Genomic DNA, 12,530 nt, shown 5'->3' with positions numbered 1-12,530 from the left:
CTGAAAAACTCCAATTCTAGCCACCAGGTGCAATTCTGGCGCTGTACAGCGTCCCGTCGACGTCTCCCGATGCGCATATTGAACAAAATGTGTAAGCGATGGTTAATAATAAAATCAACATTATGCCTTTCTCGCTTGTTTGACCTTTCCTGCCCACGTCCCATTTCTAATCCATAGCATATGGGAACATTTCTATACGTCTCTCTTGGATTCACAGTGCCAGATTTGCCCCTTGTGGCCAAAATTGGAACTATTTTTTTTTCAGCGGAAATCGGTTCCACACTACCGCATTGGAATATCAAGCACGTTTTGCTGCCATACGATAATTACAGCCCACACTGGAGCTCTGTAAGTAGCTGCACTTGAATTATACCCACCCGATACATCAAAGCTGTTTTGTAAACGGAATGATTGGGTTATATGAACTCTTAGTCGTGTTCTAGGCGCCGCAGTGCCCGAAGATGGACCCAGTGGATTTTATTTGTCACTGCGGGCGAATTAAAAATAGAAAACCCACTTTTATGCGATGCAAATCGCAATTCGTATTTACATTTATATGAAAGTATTAGCATGTCTTCTCGAAAGGAAAACTATATGTAAAACACACATAAAAAGAAACATAGAGAAAGAAACAAAGATACTCTGCACGATAATTAGGTTACTGAAGCGTCGTACGAACACCGAGCAACATCAAGCGCCGCCCCCACTACAGACACACATACTGTACTGTTTACGAAGAAGAAGAAGAAGAGGAAGGAGACAGGAGAAAGCGTCTAGTAAAGCAGCGAGCACACATAGCTTAGCACAGCAGGAGCAGCACATGGCACATAGCACATGGCACATGGAGAGTCATGCGGTACATACGGGTCTGGGCCGCGGTCTTCTTCGCCGCCGCCGCTTCCGCCGCCTCCGCCGCCCCCGCAAGCGGCTGTAGAGGTACTTTGGCGCCTCCAGTGAGCCGTAACAAAAGCAAAAATCAGTCACACTCTTACAAGGGAACACAGCAGGGCGTATGTAGGACAAAAAAAAGAACTAGTAACCTAAAGTGAACTTGGCGGCTACCCCTACCACTTATAACTCCCGATTGCCCCGAATTTCTCGTCCTTATCCACCTCTGTCAGTGTCCAAGGACAGGCAAAGTTGTTGTCAAAGAGATCAAAGCGCCAGAATTCGCTTATCCACTTTAACTTGAGGGACACTGGTGGACATGGATATCGGCACATCCACGAAGGCAGTCATAAATTTTTAATTACGTCAATTATTTTTTGTTCGTTTGCTGGTACATGTCTGTGATCCTGGCAGACGTTGAAATCTCCCCACCACACTACTACAGCTCGCAGCCAGAGGAGGAAAAACAGAACGATGCAGCCTTCTGACAAAGCGCAATATCGTGCAATGATTAGTTTTTTGAACGTCCCTTTCGGTGTCTCAAAGAAGAAAAAGCAACCGGTGTCGACTTTTCTTCAGTATTGCTGAAAAGCTTAGATAACAGCACAAAAGAAAAGTTATTCAGAATAATAAATAGCTGCTACGAAAGAGAAATCATGTCAGAAGATTCCACACAACGCAGAACCATACCTAAAACAGGAAAGGCAATTTACTGCACCAATTATAGAACACTATTAATGTTATCATAGGCCCCCAAAATACTCATAAATATACAGTGGTCAAAATAAATGTTGCATATATAGCCGAAATTTTAATACTGAACGTTATGATCCATAAATACGTTATGATATCAATAGCTTGGTTTGCTTGTAATGTAATTCTAGCGGAAGCAGTCGACGTTTCTACCGTGTGGGGCAATATGTGCAGTCCATGGCAACCGTGTCAGTTGTAAACGTTACAGTACTTTTGCTGTATGTCATTAAGAGAGTCGTGTTGCTTCAGTATGGTTCGAACAACCATAATGCACAATCAGAGGGAATGAGACAGGTGAACGTGCCAGCCAATGTCGCTGCAAGTCAAAGTGACCTCCCTATAATCTCGAACAAGTTTCTAGCGACAAGATGAGTTGAGGACCATCCAAGAGGTGGCCGCAGGAGAAAAACAACTGGTGCACAGAACTGATATTTGCTTGTAACAGCAAGCAGAAATCCTCAACACAATTCTACACATCTTCGGCGGTAGTTCCAAACAGCCACAGGAGTGCAGGTATCAACAAAAACGATACGAAACAGGCCCCATGGGCAGAGATTACGTGCCCAAAGACCTCTCAAGGCCTGTCCTCGAAACCCGGTTCCAAGAGGGGCTTTTGTCACATGGGCACGAAACCAATCTTTGTGTATTAGACAGTAGAGGGGAAACAATATGCTTTTCTGATGAGACTCGTATTAGTCTCCAGCCACGCAGTGCTGATATTCGTGTACGGAGGCAACAAGGACAACGAAGTGTGTTACAGACCGCCACCTGTATCAAGGCACATCCATGCCCGAGGCAGGATTCGAACCGGCGACCGTAGCGGTCGCGCGGTTCCAGACTGAATCTCCTAGAACCGTTCGGCCAGGGAATCATGCTGATGGGCGACAATGCACTCCCCGATTGTCACAATCTTGCGAACTCTTTCCTAGCGATGAATTGAATCAGTCGGACGGAATGGCGTCCACATTCTCCAGATCCCACTGCACTGACAATGCACGGACCATGCTAAAGCGAGCGGTTTGCAATCCTCCTGTCCCATCAGAGACCCTACAGGGCAGCACAGGTCGCTGTGAAGGGACGGGACATACCACAAGCTTATCTGGACAGCTTGATGAGCAAAATTTGACGAGCAAAACGTGTAACCGCTTTCGAAAGTGTCTCCAGTTACGACTAGGGCCAATTGGTTCATAAACAGTGCTATGCAAAATTTTAGTGAGAAGAAAGTGTATAACTGCAGCAAAATCTTTCGTAAGGTTTTGTTTCTGTATCAAATGGAAGTGCATTAATTGGCTTTGCTCTGGTTTTTATGATTTTATCTGACAGATGAAAATCAGCTTTCTTTCCCATTACGTTCAGTACCGACAATCAAGCAATATGCAATATTTATTTTGACCACTATAGTTAAGAACAGGGCAAAAAGAAAAGTAAGTATACTGGAGAATACCAACAGGCGTTTAGAGAAGGTAGAGGAACAAGAGAAGGGATTTTGGCGTTATGTACGCTATTGGATAGAAGGATGGATATGAATAGAAGAACTTATCTTATTTTCATTGACTTAGAAACAGCTTTTTATAATTTGAAGTGGAAGCTACTCCCTAGAACTACGGAAAAAAATTAGGATTTGACTGGAAGGAAAGAAGAATGATTAATCAACTTTATCAGAAATAAGTTACAAGAATAAACATCAGCAAGGCAGAGGAAGAGGCCTGTATTACAAAAGGAGTTAAACAGTGATGGCCACTGCCTACATATTTACTTTAAGTGTTCATTGAGGACGCTATTCATATCATGCAAAGGTAATAAAAACTAATGGTGAAAGGAAACATTGTATTTGCTGATGACATCATGGTGGTTGCAGACTCAGAAAGAAATGAATAAAATGCTGAAAGTGGGATCAGTCACTCTAAGACTATGGAAATTAGAAGTGAGCAAACGGAATACAAAAGTAATGGTAGTACGGAAAAATATGGGAGAAATTAAAACAAGTATAATAACTGATGTCGGCAGAAAAGATCAGTCAAACAATTTTGTTATCTCGATAATAAAATCCCAGAGGACAATAAATGCTTAATGAAGTGAAGAAAAGGATTGCATTGGGGAAAACAGGTATTTATCACTAAGGAAAACACTTTAACCAGCAAACAGATGAGTATAGATGTCAGAAAAACCTTTTGGAAAATCATTTGTATGGAGTACATTGCTCTACTGAAATGAACGTTTGACTCTGGGTAAACTGGAAAGCAATCGACTTGAAGCTACTGAAATGTTGATCTGGCGGAAAATGACAGGAACGAGCTGGACGTAAAGGAAAACAACCTGTTAGTCGTAAGGGAAGTGAACAAAGAGAAAAGATTATTGAAGGAAATGGAATCAGAAAAATAAAATTTATTAGACATGAAGTCAGACACAACAACTTCGTCGTTCATATTCTTGCAGGGAAAGTGCTGCGAAAGAAACGTAGGCAACGCCTTAGGATAAAGTGCTTGGAGGACATCGATAAGAGAATAGGGCGACAATTACAGGGTGTTTCAAAAATGACCGGTATATTTGAAACGGCAATAAAAACTAAACGAGCAGCGATAGAAATACACCGTTTGTTGCAATATGCTTGGGACAACAGTACATTTTCAGGCGGACAAACTTTCGAAATTACAGTAGTTACAATTTTCAACAACAGATGGCGCTGCAAGTGATGTGAAAGATATAGAAGACAACGCAGTCTGTGGGTGCGCCATTCTGTACGTTGTCTTTCTGCTGTAATCGTGTGCTGTTCACAACGTGCAAGTGTGCTGTAGACAACATGGTTTATTGCTTAGAACAGAGGATTTTTCTGGTGTTGGAATTCCACCGCCTAGAACACAGTGTTGTTGCAACAAGACGAAGTTTTCAACGGAGGTTTAATGTAACCAAAGGACCGAAAAGCGATACAATAAAGGATCTGTTTGAAAAATTTCTACGGACTGGGAACGTGACGGATGAACGTGCTGGAAAGGTAGGGCGACCGCGTACGGCAACCACAGTGGGCAACGCGCAGCTAGTGCAGCAGGTGATCCAACAGCGGCCTCGGGTTTCCGTTCGCCGTGTTGCAGCTGCGGTCCAAATGACGCCAACGTCCACGTATCGTCTCATGCGCCAGAGTTTACACCTCTATCCATACAAAATTCAAATGCGGCAACCCCTCAGCGCCGCTACCATTGCTGCACGAGAGACATTCGCTAACGGTATAGTGCACAGGATTGATGACGGCGATATGCATGTGGGCAGCATTTGGTTTACTGACGAAGCTTATTTTTACCTGGACGGCTTCGTCAATAAACAGAACTGGCACATATGGGGAATCGAAAAGCCCCATGTTGCAGTCCCATCGTCCCTGCATCCTCAAAAAGTACTGGTCTGGGCCGCCATTTCTTCCAAAGGAATCATTGGCCCATTTTTCAGATCCGAAACGATTACTGCATCACGCTATCTGGACATTCTTCGTGAATTTGTGGCGGTACAAACTGCCTTAAACGACACTGCGAACACCTCGTGGTTTATGCAAGATGGTGCCCGGCCACATCGCACGGCCGACGTCTTTAATTTCCTGAATGAATATTTCGATGATCGTGTGATTGCTTTGGGCTATCCGAAACATACAGGAGGCGGCGTGGATTGGCCTCCCTATTCGCCAGACACGAACCCCTGTGACTTCTTTCTGTGGGGACACTTGAAAGACCAGGTGTACCGCCAGAATCCAGAAACAATTGAACAGCTGAAGCAGTACATCTCATCTGCATGTGAAGCCATTCCGCCAGACACGTTGTCAAAGGTTTCGGGTAATTTCATTCAGAGACTACGCCATATTATTGCTACGCATGGTGGATATGTGGAAAATATCGTACTATAGAGTTTCCCAGACCGCAGCGCCATCTGTTGTTGAAAATTGTAACTACTGTAATTTCGAAAGTTTGTCTGCCCGAAAATGTACTGTTGTCCCAAGCATATTGCAACAAACGGTGTATTTCTATCGCTGCTCGTTTAGTTTTTATTGCCGTTTCAAATATACCGGTCATTTTTGAAACACCCTGTACATGGGTCTAAAACGAACAGCCAACGAGAGAAGAAAGTGGCTGCACCGGAAAGGCAGCCTTTGGAATAAAAATGTATGTATTTCGTTTCCTGCATTTGAAAGGAAACAACGCTGCAAAAACCCATGGATGGATACGGCGACTGCTCGCACCCGTTCAAAAGGCCAGCAGCGGAAATATTCCAGCTGAGTCAGGCCAATCCCTACTACTTCTTTAGCAGTCTAATCTTCACGGACGGGTACTGGGAGTGTGACTTTGACGACGAGACAAAGGAACTGAGGAAAAAATTGGTAATTTCGCGATTCACCAGTTCCGAAAAAGGCGAGGACCTAACCATCAGCCAGATGATTCTGAATATTTTTTAGGCTGCCGTGGGGTGGTGCCAACAGATTATGTTCGTATGGGGCGAAGTGTCGCAGGAGCATACTGCCGAAATATCCTGAGGAGGCTACGGGAAGCTTCCAAGACGGGGCGTCGCGGGAACCTGTCCAAAGAACTGTTTCGCTCCACAACACCACGACTCATTGTGTGCACGGCCGCACATGCTGCCTCCTTGGGCTATCAGTTTCTGTCTCTCCTCCGAGTATTCTCCCGTCGTGGCACCCAGCGACTCCTTCGTCTTTCATCGGATTGCGTGGCATGCATTTCCAGAATAGCGAAAGGTTGATATTCGAGGTAGGTCATTTTTTGAACAGCTAAAAATGTAGACTTTTATACGATCAGTAATGGTAGAGTAGGGAGAGTTCTGGCGTCATTTCCCGGCATGCTCATTTCCTGACGTCACAAATGAGTCATGGGATTTCTCCTCCTCTTGCCCCTTTGCAAGGCCAATTTCCCTACGTATAAAAAGAATAAGAAATTCATATTTTGGCGGGAAATTCAAAATTTTTGCGGGAAATTATAAACATTAGTCCAGTTGCGCTAGTGTATCTCCTATGTAAGGAGGTTTGTCGTCATGAGGAAAAATTGGCGGGAATTCAAAGATGGTGCATTCTCGTACTGGCTGACTTGGAATACTGCCTCTGGCTGTATGACAGGACAATCCGAGACTCGAAATATTAGCACCAGCCTAACTCAGTCTGCTCCAAGGCATTCATCTTTGTGAAAAATGTCTTGCATTGAAGGATGAATAAATACGAGTGCATTGAGGACAGACACCTTCACCAAGTTTCGTGATCGTTGTCTGATTTCCTTTTTGTTAATTTTTTTTCTTCTTCGAGCTGATAATTAAAACTTTATGTACCCCTCATATAGGAAGCATTGACTCTCATCCAGATGAGGACCACTGACCAGAGCAATAGGAAAATGTAAAAGACACAAGTGACCTCACAGGAACGGATGTGCACTGGCTACAAACAGCACGACTCAGATTAAATACACCTTATACCTCCATCCCCCCCCCCCCCCCCCCCCCATGAACCATGGACCTTGCCGTTGGTGGGGAGGCTTGCGTGCCTCAGCGATACAGATAGCCGTACCGTAGGTGCAACCACAACGGAGGGGTATCTGTTGAGAGGCCAGACAAACGTGTGGTTCCTGAAGAGGGGCAGCAGCCTTTTCAGTAGTTGCAAGGGCAACAGTCTGGATGATTGACTGATCTGGCCTTGTAACAATAACCAAAACGGCCTTGCTGTGCTGGTACTGCGAACGGCTGAAAGCAAGGGGAAACTACAGCCGTAATTTTTCCCGAGGGCATGCAGCTTTACTGTATGATTACATGATGATGGCGTCCTCTTGGGTAAAATATTCCGGAGGTAAAATAGTCCCCCATTCGGATCTCCGGGCGGGGACTACTCAAGAGGATGTCGTTATCAGGAGAAAGAAAACTGGCGTTCTACGGATCGGAGCGTGGAATGTCAGATCCCTTAATCGGGCAGGTAGGTTAGAAAACTTAAAAAGGGAAATGGATAGGTTGAAGTTAGATATAGTGGGAATTAGTGAAGTTCGGTGGCAGGAGGAACAAGACTTCTGGCCAGGGGACTACAGGGTTATAAACACAAAATCAAATAGGGGTAATGCAGGAGTAGGTTTAATAATGAATAGGAAAATAGGAATGCGGGTAAGCTACTACAAACAGCATAGTGAACGCATTATTGTGGCCAAGATAGATACGAAGCCCACGCCTACTACAGTAGTACAAGTTTATATGCCAACTAGCTCTGCAGATGACGAAGAAATTGAAGAAATGTATGATGAAATAAAAGAAATTATTCAGATTGTGAAGGGAGACGAAAATTTAATAGTCATGGGTGACTGGAATTCGAGTGTAGGAAAAGGGAGAGAAGGAAACATAGTAGGTGAATATGGATTGGGAGACAGAAATGAAAGAGGAAGCCGCCTGGTCGAATTTTGCACAGAGCACAACATAATCATAACTAACACTTGGTTTAAGAATCATGAAAGAAGGTTGTATACATGGAAGAACCCTGGAGATACTAAAAGGTATCAGATAGATTATATAATGGTAAGACAGAGATTTAGGAACCAGGTTTTAAATTGTAAGACATTTCCAGGGGCAGATGTGGACTCTGACCACAATCTATTGGTTATGACCTGTAGATTAAAACTGAAGAAACTGCAAAAAGGTGGGAATTTAAGGAGATGGGACCTGGATAAACTGAAAGAACCAGAAGTTGTACAGAGATTCAGGGAGAGCGTAAGGGAGCAATTGACAGGAATGGGGGAAATAAATACAGTAGAAGAAGAATGGGTAGCTTTGAGGGATGAAGTAGTGAAGGCAGCAGAGGATCAAGTAGGTAAAAAGACGAGGGCTAGTAGAAATCCTTGGGTAACAGAAGAAATATTGAATTTAATTGATGAAAGGAGAAAATATAAAAATGCAGTAAGTGAAACAGGCAAAAAGGAATACAAACGTCTCAAAAATGAGATCGACAGGAAGTGCAAAATGGCTAAGCAGGGATGGCTAGAGGACAAATGTAAGGATGTAGAGGCCTATCTCACTAGGGGTAAGATACATACCGCCTACAGGAAAATTAAAGAGACCTTTGGAGATAAGAGAACGACTTGTATGAATATCAAGAGCTCAGATGGAAACCCAGTTCTAAGCAAAGAAGGGAAAGCAGAAAGGTGGAAGGAGTATATAGAGGGTCTATACAAGGGCGATGTACTTGAGGACAATATTATGGAAATGGAAGAGGATGTAGATGAAGATGAAATGGGAGATATGATACTGCGTGAAGAGTTTGACAGAGCACTGAAAGACCTGAGTCGAAACAAGGCCCCTGGAGTAGACAATATTCCATTGGAACTACTGACGGCCGTGGGAGAGCCAGTCCTGACAAAACTCTACCATCTGGTGAGCAAGATGTATGAAACAGGCGAAATACCCTCAGACTTCAAGAAGAATATAATAATTCCAATCCCAAAGAAAGCAGGTGTTGACAGATGTGAAAATTACCGAACTATCAGCTTAATAAGTCACAGCTGCAAAATACTAACACGAATTCTTTACAGACGAATGGAAAAACTAGTAGAAGCCAACCTCGGGGAAGATCAGTTTGGATTCCGTAGAAACACTGGAACACGTGAAGCAATACTGACCTTACGACTTATCTTAGAAGAAAGATTAAGGAACGGCAAACCTACGTTTCTAGCATTTGTAGACTTAGAGAAAGCTTTTGACAATGTTGATTGGAATACTCTCTTTCAAATTCTAAAGGTGGCAGGGGTAAAATACAGGGAGCGAAAGGCTATTTACAATTTGTACAGAAACCAGATGGCAGTTATAAGAGTCGAGGGACATGAAAGGGAAGCAGTGGTTGGGAAGGGAGTAAGACAGGGTTGTAGCCTCTCCCCGATGTTGTTCAATCTGTATATTGAGCAAGCAGTAAAGGAAACAAAAGAAAAATTCGGAGTAGGTATTAAAATTCATGGAGAAGAAATAAAAACTTTGAGGTTCGCCGATGACATTGTAATTCTGTCAGAGACAGCAAAGGACTTGGAAGAGCAGTTGAATGGAATGGACAGTGTCTTGAAAGGAGGATATAAGATGAACATCAACAAAAGCAAAACAAGGATAATGGAATGTAGTCTAATTAAGTCGGGTGATGCTGAGGGAATTAGATTAGGAAATGAGGCACTTAAAGTAGTAAAGGAGTTTTGCTATTTGGGGAGCAAAATAACTGATGATGGTCGAAGTAGAGAGGATATAAAATGTAGACTGGCAATGGCAAGGAAAGCGTTTCTGAAGAAGAGAAATTTGTTAACATCCAGTATTGATTTAAGTGTCAGGAAGTCATTTCTGAAAGTATTCGTATGGAGTGTAGCCATGTATGGAAGTGAAACATGGACGATAAATAGTTTGGACAAGAAGAGAATAGAAGCTTTCGAAATGTGGTGCTACAGAAGAATGCTGAAGATTAGATGGGTAGATCACATAACTAATGAGGAAGTATTGAATAGGATTGGGGAGAGGAGAAATTTGTGGCACAACCTGACCAGAAGAAGGGATCGGTTGGTAGTACATGTTCTGAGGCATCAAGGGATCACCAATTTAGTATTGGAGGGCAGCGTGGAGGGTAAAAATCGAAGAGGGAGACCAAGAGATGAATACACTAAGCAGATTCAGAAGGATGTAGGTTGCAGTAGGTACTGGGAGATGAAAAAGCTTGCACAGGATAGAGTAGCATGGAGAGCTGCATCAAACCAGTCTCAGGACTGAAGACCACAACAACAACAACAACCTCCATCGACGAGAAAATGCAAAACTGTAAACTTTGGCGGCGCAATTTCATCGCGCAGCTGGCAAGGATGGTAACCAGGGGACATGTCAATAAGAGGGCATAAAGTCTTTGTGAATTTCGTTCTGTGTGCTCAATTTGACGCTAACTATGCTTCGCAGAAGCAGATGTCAGCATTAGAGGCAGGACGTGTAATTGGCCTCAGAGAAGCCGGTTGAAATATTTGGCGAATAGCTCGACATTTGAAAAGGGCCAATGCCACTGTTCGACTATGTTGGCAGGAATTCGTGAATCATGACGGAACACAACGTCGAGAAGGAAGCGGTAGACCTCGAGAGACAACAGAACATGAAGGCCGAGCGATCGTCAGACACACACTCAGAGCCCCGGATTGATCATCATCTTCGATCCGACGTGCAAATGGTATTTCATTGTCTAGAGTGACCATTAACAGGTGGTTCACAGAAAGGAGGCTGAACCCACAGCGCCACTTGCGCCCACTACCATTGACATCTATGCATTAAAAAATCCTGGTTGCAGTAGTGCCGGGCACATTCGGCCTTGAATCTTAATGACTGGAGTATTCAGTGATGAGCCCCTCTTCCCAATGAGCCCCAATGTCTGGAGACGTCCTGCTGGAATGTCAATCTGACTGTCGCCCGCCATACGGCCTGATAACCAGAAATGATAGTCTGGGGTGGTCTTTCATTTCCTAGCAACACCCCTTTGTCATCCACTGCACCCTTACAGGACTGCGATATTCTATAGCCCATTTTGTTGACCTTCATGGCAAGCCATCTTGGGCTTAGATTTCAGCAAAATAATGCGCGCCCGCACATGGCCGGTGTTTCTGTTGCTTCTCTTCATCCTCGTCAAATCCTACCTTGCCCAAAAAAGGTTGCAGAATCTCTCCCCAATTGAGAACGTTTGGAGCATTATGGGCAGAGCCCTCCAACCAGCTACGGATAATGACTGTCTAACGCACCAGTTGGACAGAAACTGGCACGATGTCCTTCAGGAGGACATTCAACAACTCTTTCAATCAATGCCAAGCCGCACAACTGCTGACGTAAGGGCCAGAGATGGACTAACGCAATACTGACTTTGCAGAATTTTCTCTTGAATTTGCACACGTACAGAATTGAATCGAGCAACTACTAAATGCGAATCTAGTCTGTAAGCTGTTGCACCACATCGCCCGTTTGCTTTGCCTTTGAAAATCGTACTGCGATAGTTAACGTGGACAGAACGGAGTCGACGAGCACAATTCGTACAACTGATAGTACGTCATCGGGGTTGTGTTTTAGGCCAATAGAAGGCTGAATATTCGTTCAGAAGTTCCCAAAATACTGAATCATAGGTCTCAACGGTATGATATTGTTGTTGCCTTTGATCGAAAGAAAAAGCCCATCTGGTCATCATTTTTGTGAACGACAGTAGCATCTCGATTTACGCCTGGACAACCACTCACAGTTCAAGGCCGTGACAATCCTGTAACAAAGTGACTGAAATCAAGCGATGAAAGAGGCAAAGTTGGGTTTAGCGATGGCAGTAGATTCTGTCTTGGCATTAATGATGATCGTCTACGAATTCAGTATCGAGCACGGTAACTGGTGCAGAATATTAGGCAGCAACTCAGGGTATCATGGTGCGAAGGACCGAAGTCTACAGTAACTACAGCTCTCACAACTGTTGACGAGTCATTGAATAAGGCACGATGTATCACATCAGCACTAAGAGAGTTCCGTTGCCATTCCTACAACGCCAGTGTGATGCGCTCAGGACAATGTCCATGCAGAAAATAGTGCTGAAGACAGGGGGCCAGCGTCTATTCCAGTCTACATTGTAGGCAATGCTCCACGACCAGTTGTGACAACATACAGTGATGAGCCAAAACATTACGATCACTGCTCACCGCTGGACCAAACGCCCCCTGGTGACGTTATGGCCACGTGACGCTGTAAGGAACCTGGATAAACAGAGCAGAGACTCAAACAATGGGACGATTGTTATGGTCCGGTGCCTGGGAAACAACGTAGCTGGTGGGCTGTTGACGTACTACTGTCGTGGCCATCTATGGTTCGTTTTATTGTCCGGCATGACAAGGAGTCCTAGGATTAAA

This window comes from Schistocerca serialis, chromosome 6, assembly GCF_023864345.2.
Source record: "Schistocerca serialis cubense isolate TAMUIC-IGC-003099 chromosome 6, iqSchSeri2.2, whole genome shotgun sequence".
Taxonomy (NCBI): Eukaryota; Metazoa; Arthropoda; class Insecta; order Orthoptera; family Acrididae; genus Schistocerca; species Schistocerca serialis.
The sequence above is the reverse complement of the archived record's forward strand: the minus strand, read 5'-3'. Positions refer to the sequence as shown.